The sequence below is a fragment of the Nomascus leucogenys genome, chromosome 5, assembly GCF_006542625.1.
Source record: "Nomascus leucogenys isolate Asia chromosome 5, Asia_NLE_v1, whole genome shotgun sequence".
Classification (NCBI taxonomy): domain Eukaryota; kingdom Metazoa; phylum Chordata; class Mammalia; order Primates; family Hylobatidae; genus Nomascus; species Nomascus leucogenys.
In genome coordinates, this window is record NC_044385.1 from 128,058,922 (window position 1) to 128,072,257 (window position 13,336).

At 36.5% G+C, this 13,336-nt stretch overlaps 1 protein-coding gene and 1 pseudogene across 5 annotated transcripts in view; one reads left to right on the forward strand and one right to left on the reverse strand.

Annotated features, from left to right (window-relative positions):
- Positions 1 to 13,336, reverse strand: part of FGF14 (fibroblast growth factor 14) — a 686,118-nt gene that overhangs the window by 78,584 nt on the left and 594,198 nt on the right. The window lies entirely within an intron of this gene.
- On the forward strand, positions 301 to 2,656 carry LOC105739847 (annotated as a pseudogene).

The window sequence follows — 13,336 nt, forward strand, 5'->3', positions numbered from 1 at the left end:
CTTTATTTTAATGAGCTAGCGTTTTAGAATTTGCAGACAGAAAGAGTGTCTCGAATAAAAATCGAGTATCTGAAAATCATTATGGGTTCTGTGTCAGCTGAAAATTTATTTCACTTTCCTGTGGGACTACACTCCCCTTTGTCACTTAAATGGTTTTAGAACAGGGTAACCTCAAGTTACCTAAAGTAATTTATATTTCAAAGACTATTTCATGTCCTTACAAATGATATGGAAATATAAAATATAAAAACAAATGAGAATTGACATCTATTCTTCAAATTTAACTGTGAGATATGATAATCATGTTACATATGTAATAATGTGATAATATCCATATAAAATAATAGTAATAACAGTGGATATTATAATAAACATGAAGTGTGTCAAACCAAAAGGGACTTATCCATTCACTGTTTGCATGAATCTAAAAATCTGGTCCTCAATTATTCAAAAACAGCAACCTATCATAATGCTTCTTCTAAGTATAATGCAATAAAAGTTTCCATCTATAAAATAGGTATCTACTTCAAATATTGAAATTAAATGTATCAACAATTCCTATGTTCTGTGTGTCCAGGCACTTTTGATTGGCATATTTTGTTGAAGGAGACAGATGGCAAAAGACAATCTGAGGAAGTGCAGCTCAGCTCTACGGAGAACATTTTCACCTTGTTCTAGGGAGTTTTGGATACAGAGTTCACACCTTAGCAGGGAAACTTTCAAACCCATAATCAAAAGCCATAGAAAATATTACTTTAAAAAGTGTGCAGCTGTGCTCTAATAGAACTTTACTTACAGAAATAGGTGACTGTCCAGATTTCAGGCCATCCTGAACCTTCATCTCATTATGCACTTAATGATGAATCTGCCTGGAGGAGGGACTGTTAAACTGTTTTAGAAAACGTGAAATAATGCTCAGACATTCTCTTTAAAAGGAATATCAAAACTGGGTGCCAGCAAGCAGGGGTCTGGTGAGGGACAGCTACCTCGAGGCTGGCTCTCAAAGAGCACAAACTTGAAAGCTATCTCAAATCGCCATGTTGGCATCTGCTATTATTGATGCTGAATGAATAATTCTTTTCTTCACGTGATTGAAGTCTGAACAGAACACAAGTTCTGAAAACTTTGTCTACAAGTTCTGAAAATCTTTGTCTACAAGGAAGGCTATGAGGAACCATATACAGTCTTAGGGTCTATAAGGAGAGCTATGCTGCATTTGGAAAATATGATATAAAACAATTAAATATTTACTGCATATTCAGTATATGCTCAATGCAGATGTTGACACTTTTTTTTTCTAAAGAGACAGTATAGATTTTGGGCTTTGGGAAGTATCAAGTCTCTTGCAACTCCTCACTCTGCTGTTGGAATGTGAAAGCAGCCAGAGAAAATATTACTTTAAAAAGTGTGCAGCTGTGCTCTAATAGAACTTTATTTACAGAAATAGGTGATTGTCCAGATTTGGCCCAGGGGTCATTTCTTGCAGATCCATGTGCTGAGATTTGGGGATTTTTAGAAGCTAGTTCTGACTGATCTTTTAGAGGGGGGTAATTGGAAGAAGTGGGAGCATCTGAAAAAACAGGTTGGTTAAGAATTAGTTTGAAACACAGGCCCCAGCAAGAATGGAGGATGACTTTGGCAAACTTCAGTGTTGATGGTGAAATGGAAATGGAGAATATTTGATGGACGTAAGAGCTATTTAAGTGGTAGAGAGGGGCCTCTCGTGGAGGCAGCTAGCTCAATGCTGGAGAGCGCTAAGCCAAGGCATCATGCCCTGCACTGCCCAGATTAGCAAACAGTACAGTCAGGATGGCTAAAGGTGACCCCAAGAAACCAAAGGGTAAGATGTCTGCTTATGCTTTCTTTGTGCAGATGTGCAGAGAAAAACATAAAAAGAAAAACCCAGAGGTCCCTGTCGATTTAGCAGAATTTTTCAAGATGTGCTCTGAGAGGTGAAAGACAGTGTCTGGGAAAGACAAGTATAAATCTGATAAAATGGCAAAGGCAGAAAAAGTAGGTTCTGATGGGGAAATGAACGATTATGACCAGCTCAGGGAGGCGAGTAGAAGGCCCCTAATGTCCCAAAAAGGCCGCCATCTGAATTCTTTCCGTTCTGTTCAGAAGTCCACTTCAAGGTCAAATCTGCAAATCCTGGCATCCATGGCAAAAAGCTGGGTGAGATGTGGAATAACTTAAGTGACAGGACAAAGCAGCCTGACATCACTAAGGCAGAGAAGCTGAAAGAGAGGCATGAGAAGGATGTTGCTGACATTAAGTGTAAAGGAGAGTTTGATGGCTCAAAGCACCCCACTAAAGTTGCCTGGAAAAAGGTGGAAGACGAAGATGAAGAAAACACGGAGGACAAAGAGGAAGGGGAGGAGGAGGATGAAAAAAAACTGTTTTACCTGTCTCTTTGTGAATACTTTAGGGGAGGAGAGTGCTGTAACTGACACATCTATTTGAGAAGTGTCTATTGCCCTCACTAGGTTTAACGACAAAATCTGATCAGAATCATACTGTAGTTTTTCAAAGTGGTCTAGAAATTGTCAGCGGTTTACATCAAGTGGCCATGGGTGTCTGGAGCATCCTGAAATGGTATCAAAATTATATGTATTTCCAAACATTTTTAAAAATAAAAAGGCAATCTTGTGTTTTCTTCACACTGTGCACTTTGCTGTTTGTGTGATAAGGCATTTAAAGATGTTTCTGGCATTTAAAAACATGTGTAAGGTGATGTTTACTATTTGACTATGGGCTAGAAATCCTGAGCTGTCAAGTGTACATATATATCGTTTGTAAAAAGGACAAAATAAAGACAAACTCTTGAGGCCCCTGGCTTTGTGTTGAGGCTGCGGGGGAAGAGGCCTTTTGGAGAAACTAGAGCTCAGTGCATACACGGTGAGGCTGGACATGCTGCCACTGCAATGGGCCCCCATTTAGCTTTGGTTGTCTTGTTTCTGTATATAGTCACATAGCATTCTGCTGCATTCTTTGCTCTGGACAAAGGGGATCAGCTGGCATGAAAATTGTTTGGATTTTTTTTAGTTAAGTGCAGTCATTTTGAAACTTTTTTTTTTTTTTTGAGACAAGGTCCTTCTCTGTCACCCAGGCTGGAGTGCAGGAGCATGATCACAGCTCATTACAGCCTCAACCTCCCAGGCTCAAGGGATCATTCCACCTCAGCCTCCCAAGCAGCTGGGGCCACAGATGCACATCACCACACTCAGCTAATTAAAACAAAATTATGGAAATGCGGGTCTCACTATGCTGCCCAGGCTTGTCTTGAACTTCCAGGTTCAAGCAATCCTCCCGCCTTAGCCTCCCAAAGTGCTGGGGTTACAGGCATAAGCTATCATACCCAGCTGAAACTTTGTTCTTAAACAAACTGCAGAACTGTTCATTGTCAGCAAAGGCAAGAGCCACTGCATCAAAGTTCAAGAAACTCTGTGCTTAAATATAATTTGGATTACTGTTTTTTTGTATGTTTAGAGTGCTGAAGTTAATAAACAGTAAAGTTAAATAAACAGTAATGCATTTTAAAAAATAAATGGTAGACTATATAGAACTTAGTAACAGATTGACTATATGATCCTGTAGATGTGTCCTGGATGGCATCTAGGCTTCTGGCATGAGGAATTGGGCAGATGTTGCTGCATTTACCGAGCCAGCAAACACTGGAGGAAGCCAGGTTTTGGGCGGAAGGACACGAATTCAATCTCAGACATATTGCATTTCAGATGCATGTGAGACATGGTTATGGAACTTTTGAGTAGGCAGTTGAATTAATATACAAGTTTGGAGCTCAGAAGAGGAATTTAAGCTGGGAATATATAGAAGCTATTTGCATTTAGTTGAAAATTTTAGGCATAGGAATAGGTGTGTGAGGCTGGAAAGGGCATAAGATCAAGTTCGAAGGAACCACAATATTTAAAGATTACTTAGAAAAAAAAAAAGCCAGAGAATAAGAAGGAGCATGGGAAGGATGTGTTACCATGGAGATCACTGAGGTGGTCCAGATGGGGAATCTATGTCTACAGTTACTTCAAAGTTAGATGCGATGAGCATTTAACAACTTGCAGTACTTAGGGACCTTAGTGAGAATGGTTTCAATACAGTTCTTTGAGTTTGGGCTGGATGTGTAAGGAGAGTGGACACCACATTAAAGTGGGTTCCAGAGTAGATAGAAAGTGATGGAATGAAATGGAGTCAGAAAAAAACTGCAGCAATGGTAATGAAGAGGGATCACAATGCATCCTAAAGGAATTTTGGAAATTTGTTGGTGTGTAAATGTAAGTACTGCTGGTATTTAGCATACAAAAGTCACAGACACTCCTACACACAAGAAGATAGTCCCCCACACAAGAAGGGAGTTATCCTGCATGCTGCACAGATTTTCCATGCCTCATGGGACACTCAGGTAGATGAAAAACCTTCTTATAAGCATCTGCACTTAAATCACAACTCCATTAGACATACACAAGCACACATACACACATATGCTTATGTGGGAAGGCACATTTAAATTATCTAGACTTAAATTGTAACTGTATTTTATACATACAAAATACACATATATATACACACACACATACATACACATATACATACACTAATGTATATTCTATATACTAGTTCTTACAAAAATTCAACTACCATGTAAACCAAAGAAAGATTATCTTTTGTTTTACTTGACAGTTACCAAGAATTGTTTCGCATTTAAGAAAATCACATCTTTGATGGTTCCCTCATTAATGGTGCCTGAATACCCAATACAACACACCTACATCAATCTGCATTTGTAACTGTTGGATTCATAATGATTCTACCTAAGATGCAAACATACGGCATCATTGTATCTTGTTGTATGGATGTGCTTGAGAAGTCACATGCTGAAATACATATATTTTAAATTTGAAAGTATCTCCTACAATATTTTCTTTATATTATAGTAAGGTATTACATTACAGTTTAAAAATTATGAGTATAAGCAGGTGATATTATCTATGAATTTCATGTGAAGTTAACAAAGGGACAGTCTCAAATGTTTGCTGTATAAAGTGTATTTGAGGCCTGATAGGGTTGAGAACCACTCAGCTACAGTAAGTAAAAACAGCTCTTTTAGTGGTTGCCTTGTTGAGAAGATCTTGAAAACAAAGGTTGAAAATACAAAAGAAATTGTGTGGAGGTCTACATAGATATTTATCATAGGTAAATCATTATGTCTCAAAAGTTATAGAAATTTCTATTAATGGTGGTTTGCATTTTTAAAACATAAAAAATATAAAAGCTATAGACAGCTGTAATTTGGTTCCAAAGGCTTTGAAATTCACTTTTATTGCTGTGTTTCTGAGCTTCTCCCAGGTAAGAAATATAAACATTTTATCCAATGTCAGACACACAAATTCAGACAGTTAATTCTGGGGGCCAATGAAAGGCCATTAAGGGCACCAAACATGCAGTGGCGTCTTCCTACAGAGAAGTTAAAGATTTGTATGCAAGCAATAGCTTCCAGTCTCTGCTAATCTGAAATATGGCCATATAATATTCTTTTTAAGAACAATTTTGAGTGACTAACCTTATTATCAAAATTGCACAGACAACCAGTGTACAATAAATATAAAATTCTGACCACCCCCCTCCCCACAAGCAGGTTAACTTCAATATTATTCTATGAAGCTGTTACTATGTATGATGCCAACTTCAATACAACCCAAGTCAAAAAACACTTCAATAAAAATATATCAAAAAACAAAAGCCCAAATGGAGTTCTAGAAAATTCTCCTGAAACAAGGCAAATTCATCAGTTTTTGTTAGTGCATATTAAACATGGATACATATGACATATGTATATTCAATTTAGGTATATGAATGTATAGACATGTATAAAAAGGTATATATATACATATATTTATCAGTTTCATTATTGTATATTGAACATACATATATGTAATATATGTATATGAAAATATATAATGTATATACATATAAAATTCATGTGTCACATTGGTATGTAAATTTTTAATATGTAAAAGCATTAATGAAAAATATGGCTGGGGGCGGTGGCTCACTCCTGGAATCACAGCACTTTGGGAGGCCGAAGTGGGTAGATCACAAGGTCAGGAGTTCAAGACCAGCCTGGCCAATATGGTGAAACCCCGTCTCTACTAAAAATACAAAATTAACAAGGCATGGTGATGTGTGCCTGTAATCCCAGCTACTCAGGAGGCTGAGGCAGGAGAATTGCTTGTATCCCGGAGGTGGAGGTTACAGTGAGCCAAGATTGCGCCACTGCACACCAGCCTGGGTGACAGAGCAAGACTCCGTCTCAGAAGAAAGAAAAATATATGTATATGTACATTCAGAAAAAAAATCTTTTTTGTTTTCATTCCAAAATATGAACAAAAAGTAATTAAAAAGTCATCTTTGCATCTGGGATTTATTAGGCATTGAAATATTTGATAAATGTAAGAGTCAATGACAAATTATATTTTGTGAAAAAGGGACACAGCTTTAAAATAATCTAGTTTAATAGAATCATTTAGTTACTGGAGCACAGTACTTTATGAAATTGTGCTATAGTATCCTGAAAATGTTATTTAATTTGCCTGTATCAAAGTATTAAAAATAAAACTAGCTGGATTTTTCTTTCTAACATTAACAGCATCATTAATAGCATCAGCAAATTTAGGCCCAACTTGAAATAAAAGGGACCTAGTGATGTCATGTTTGGGGAGTAAAGACTATTGTTCCTGAAAAGAATCCTGGGGTTCCATCACAGTGATAGAGCTTCCGAATTCAACATAACTAGATTTAATCCCTACTTAGAGTGACTTTTTTTCATTTCTCTGGAAAAAAATCTTCTTATAACTTTCTATGTGAGCTTCTATCCAGCATAACATAGCACACTAAATTTAAAAACAAAAGGAAGCGGAGAAGATGATAAGAAAAAGAAAAGGGGCAGGGATGGTGCAAGAAAGAGAACAAGAATACAATGAAGAAAAGTATTGACTATAACCTTATTCTTTCGGTTCACTCCAGACAGCACATCACTTTTAGTGTACTAGCCACCAATGCTGAGCATAAATTATATTCTTTTATCTATCAGTTTCTGGACATAATCACTACTCATTCCCATTTTGATCACTGAAAAGAATTAGAGCTGCATCAGTACTTTAACTTATTCCTTGAGCAAATCCACAAACTCATAAATGCTCCTCAAGCTGCTAATTCTGCTGAGGAGAATTTTCTACTAAAGTAGAAAGGGCTCAATGGCCCCATAACATTATAATGTTTCCTGAAATTGGATGAAGACTACACACCTTAAATATTCTCTCTGAAAGCTCAAAGGTATCAAAGCAATATGATATATGTATTCATTTTCTTCCTTCTATTAAGTGGACTGTTTTTTGGATTATATGTGCATTTTGCTGTGTTGAGCTCTTAACTAAAGCATCATTTTTCTCACCTAACATTTTATAATTTGAAAAGAATAAAATATATATATGCTCTAGGTAGGTACAATTCCCTGACCCTATCCTTAGGCCAGGGAAAATAATTAATGAGTATATCCAATTTCTATAACAGGAAAGGTATACTTAATCTATATGACTTCGAAACAAAGGAGTGAGTGGAAAGGAAGTGGCTGGAAGTGCAGATTTAAATAGAGGATGGTTGGGAAGATTGTTACATGCTGCCACATCAAAGAGATATTTTAATGATTTGAGCTTACAATTTTACGTTTAATAACTTCTATAATAACATGTCATTGAAGTAAGAAGAATGCTGGATTCTCAGGCCCTCAATACGGTTTTATATGGTACAGAAATGATATTATTCTGCATAATACTGGTAGACACCAGAAATGATTTGTGTCTGAGCGGATAATGCAATGGTTGAAAGGTTGGAACAGTTGAAGAGGTGCAAATAATAGCTAATAAGCAAGAAATATACTATATATTATTATCCCACACAGAGTTTAGCTCTGTGGTTTGTGTCCAGGAGGTACAATATATGTTTACGGAATGAGAAAACTAATGAATAAATATTTCCAAAAAAGTAGCAAATAGAAACTCATAGCTCAAGTGATTTGCAGTGTTAAGTAATTAAAGAAGATAAACCCATTTATTGTAACTTACATCCATCTGTGAATCTATTAAATATCCTTCTGAGATAGCTTTCTCTATCTCTCCTCCCTATTCCTTCTGTCATCCTTTTCATTTTTTCTTTTCTTTCTCCCATCTTCTTCTTTCTGTGCTTCTTTACCTATACCATTCTCCATTTGCTAATCATTATTTAGAAATGAAATGTGCATTATTTTAATCTAATACAAATTATATTATGCTCAATTTTAAAACTCTGAATTAATGTTTGTCATATCTTTAAAAATTACAATAGTGAATTTATTTGTGATTTTTAAATAAATTTTAAGAAATAAAAATTTCTTCACCTTCAATCCAAGGAATGACAAAACAGCTTTTGCTAGCAAAACTAAAATGAGCTATTAATAATGAAAATATGACTTGGTAGCTATAATTTGGCCTCACTCTTTTGCTGGACAGCCATGATTCTACAACACACCTGCTATTTATTGGAAATGAATACTGAGAGATAGGAGTCCCAGTAGATAAGAGATTGAGCTAACCTATTACTTTAGACATTTTTTTCAGGTAAAGACTTTAAGCATATATTGAACAAGGTTGGCAATGTCTAGATATAAAACCAAAATATCTGTAAATTATGTTACTTTGAAATACTTTATTATTAATATAGAAAACAATCATAAAATATAGTAATTGAGTGCGTAATGTAATTTACAACTTCCTATATCATGTGGGAAATATAAGTCCTTGTGTGCAGCTCCTGGAGACTCCGCTGCTGAATTCATTTTACTCTCTCCCACTCTAATTAGTTCCCAGGATGCAGACAACATTCGAATGCATGCTTTTAAATCTCCGGGAATTCTTGACTTTTGATAAATTGGGGAATTGATCCAGTACGATCTCACTTTAATATGTGTCCTATATTAAAAGTGTGACAGCAACTTATTTTTTCACAATTCAAGCAAAAATTTTCACCTGTTTTATGTTTTACAATAAAATAATATGTAAAGATAAGTTGATAAACATGTACATACTCAGAAAAATACTTTATGTAGAGAAAAAGAACTTAACTTGGATTCCAGAATATCATTTTTGTTTTCAGAACACATGATTAAAAATCTTTAACCTTACACCTTTTTACTAACAGCCAATAACTACGGTGGCAGTCAATAGTCTCATGTCCTATCTGTAGATGTTATCACACTGCCGGGCTCTCCCAGGTGCAGGCTATGAAGAGTTTATCATAAAATCTAAAAACAGCAAGACTCACAATAGTTAAATGGGACTCCATTTTGCTGCTTCACTAAACAGTTATATTAATTATCCCACAAATGTGCACGGTGGACTATTACCAATTGAGAGGACACAAGCTGGCAGACTTAAACAGGTAAAGAGATGTATAGAAAAGCAACAACAAGCTCACCACACTTTCCCACTCTGGATCTAGGGCAAAAGATCTAGTCAGAGTGCATAACTGATTGAAGGATTATAATATAACAGAGCATGAAACGAGGCTGTATAGGACTCCTAAATTTTGCAGTTTCTGAATATTGTGTAGATTAACTCATGTCTAAATGGGTTATGGGGCTGACTGATAGATGTCAACCCAACAAACAGAGCCAGCTATCCAATAAATTAATTTTATTCTCACAACCACCCTATAAGGTTTTTTTTCCATTAAAATTCACATCTTATAGAGGAAGAGACTCCCCAAGGTCACACAACTCGATAATTAGCTAGTGAACTGGAAGAGTTTGGATTTGAATCAAGATTTTGACCTAACTACTTAAGATCTTGAAAACAGAATCCACGGCTTAATCATTTTTGTGATCCTGTAGTATTTACAGATTAGCAGCTTTTAGTCATTTGTACACAACTGTACTAAGACATAATGTCAAAACTCCCATTTCATCATTACCTCCCAAATGTACATATTAGAATTTCTAGGTCCAAAAGTTGACAAAACCATTAGTAGGAGGGATGGGCCATGTTCATTAAGCCATAGCGGTCTCTAGTTCGCTGTTGAGCAAGTTTTAGCCCTGCAGTTTTCACCACCAGCACCCACTCAGCATTCTGGTTTTAATCTTTTTTTTATGATCTATGCAGGCAACTGTGTATAATATTCTGTTTTATAACCGTTTGTTTGAATTTACTTACAGTCAAAATAAAGTTTTAATTAAAAATGATAGCATGGTCATAGTTCCATCCTTCCCATCATTTATATCAGGAGGATAATACCATAATTCACTTTATACTCTATTTGATGCATTAGATGAAGCCTGCTTAGTGGGCAATCTAATGCTGACAACCATATCATTGCTACATATCATGCTGCTTAGAGATCTCCTGCTTCGCTGACATGCAGGACTGGATGACTCTGTCCTTGCCAGTCTTCCACATCACTTAAGCCCTCTCTTATCTTGCCTTTGTGCAGTCTTTGTCTTACAGCCTCATCTTTGCATTCTAAACCTGATAGGACATTTTTGACATCAATAACCAACCCTCAAGGGAGCTCTTTCTTTAGGCTGATTCACAATCCATTTCTACAGACAGGAAGGCCTTTATTTAGTTTCCAAAATATTCTGCTTTTTCAAATATTTCTGACTGTCTTGGATTTTCAAAGAAATCTTGGATTCCTATCCTTTCCATAAGATGCTGTAGGGGAAAAAAATGGAAAAGCATGGGTCTTAACTTGGGTATGACACTTAATCGTTACTAGTTTCACTTATTTAAAAAAAACACTTAATTTTTAGAGCAGTTTTAGGTCACAGCCAAATTGAGAGAAAGGTATGAAGATTTTCCGTATACATCCTGCTCCAACACACACATATCCGCGCCCCCCACCCTGCCACGCCCCGCATTATTGACAGTCCCCATTGGAGAGGTGCGTTTGCTACAATCTATGAAACTGCACTGACAAATTATAATCACCCAAAGTCTATCCCTTACATTAGGGTTCACTCTTGGTGCTGCACATTCCATGGGTCTGGAAAAATGTATACTGACATATATCGACTATTATACTATCACACAGAATATTTTCACTGAAGTGAAGAATCCTCTGTGCTCCACCAATTTATTTCTCCCTCCCCATAACCCCCGGCAACCATGGATCTTTTTACTGTCTCTATCGTTGTGCTCTTTCCAGAATGTCACATAGTGAAATCATACAGTATGTAGCCTTTTCAGATTGGCTTATTTCAATAAGTAAGAGGCTTCTAACATTCTTCCATGTCTCTTTGTGTCTTGATAACTCACTTCCTTTTAGTGCTGAATAATACCCCATTGTTTGGATGTGCCACTTATTTATCTATGTTCATACTAAAGTGTGTGTTGGTTGCTTCCATGTTTTGGGAACTATGAATAAAGCTGCTATAAACATCTGTGTGCATTTTTTATGTGTACACATATGTTTTCAATTCCATTGCATAGAGGCCAAGGGGCATGATTGCTGGATTGATTGTGTGGCAAGATTATGTCTAGTTTTGAAAGAAACTGCCAAGCTGTCTTTCAAATTGCAGTAAAATTTTACATCCCAACCAACAATGACTGAGAGTTCCTGTTGCTCCCCAGCATTTGATATTAACAGTGTCCTAGATTTGACCATTCTAATAGATGTGTAGTGGTAGCAAACTGTTGTTTGAATGAGCCTCACTGGTTCATCTGTAACAGGAAAGAACTAGCCTAAATATTTAAGTTTATCTTGTATGTATAAAGTTGGAAGGTCTCTAACAAGTAATTTTGTAAGGCTTAAATTACACAGTGAAAGATGAACAAGTAAATTTTATTATTTAATTCCCTAAATTGAAGGATGATGTGAAAAAGAGTCCCAGAAACTGTCATATCTGATTTCAAAAGATTTATCACTAAACAGTTAGAAGACTTCTGCTAAGCACTTCAAATTATATCTAAGTTCATTCATCTATAAAAAAAGAGATGAAAAGATGTCATTCTTCCCCATTAGAGTCATTCACAGGAAGCTATGTGATAGCATTCTAAATTATTTAAAGATATTACAGGATTGGAAATTTTGTTACTCGAATCATCAGTTAATTGATAAATTTTAGACTTCAGAGAATTTTTGGTGCAGATGTTCCGAGGACCATAGACTCCCAAGTTGTGAGTGAATAGGGTACAGAGGAAATGCAAACTAAGGTGGTAAATAATACATCTTCATGTTCTCTAATATCTTATTAAACCTCAGCATTTCTTTCAATTACAGACATAAGCAGCAAATGACAGTGATATTGTCAAAACCTAACATTTTGTTATCCATAAACTTTATAGATCTTTTATATTTAGTTGTTGCAGAGATCTCAAAATATTTATGATCATCACCACTTAGATTTGCCACTAGATTTTATTTAATGTGTTAATTTCAAAAAGCACATATATCACTTTTTTATATTTTTAAAACTATATATATATATATATTTTTTTTTTGACGGAGTTTTGCTGTTGTCACCAAGGTTGGAGTGCAATGGCGCTATCTCAGCTGACTACAACCTCTGCCTCCCGGCTGGGTTCAAGCGATTCTCCTGCCTCAGTCTCCTGAGTAGCTGGGATTACAGGCACATGCCACCACACGCAGCTACTTTTTGTATTTTTAGTAGAGACAGGGTTTCATCATGTTGGCCAGGGTGGTCTCAAACTCCTGACCTCAGGTGATCCACCCGTCTCAGCCTCCCAAAGTGCTGGGATTAGAGGCGTGAGCCACCATGCCCAGCTAAAACTCTATTTCAGTATAATTGCTTTCCTTAGCAATCCTATACTTTTGTGCATTTCAAAATACTTTCTTTAAATGTTGAAGTCAAAGACTTAAGCAGACTGCCAAAGAGGTGAAGTTCATGGCAAAACCATTCCTTGTGTACAGGTGATGAGAGATGGTGACATCCTTACAGTAGCACATGGAGGTACCCAAAGAACCCTTACCTGCATCCAGATCTCCTGAATTTTAAACCAGTGTCCTTTCCACCAGGCCATGCCTTCTCTCCAACTCACTGCTATGGTCTGAGTGTGTCCTCCAAAGTTCCCATGTTGAAACTTAATGGCCAATGTGATAATTTTAAAATGTGGGGGCTTTTAGGAGGTGGTTACTGAGGACTGAGCCCTCATGGATAGGACTGGGGCTCTAGTAAAAGGGCTTTAGGGGGTGGTTTGGCTCTCCCCACTCTTCTGCCATGTGAGAACACAGCGTTTGTCTGTTTGGCACTTTTGACCCACTCTACCATTAGAGG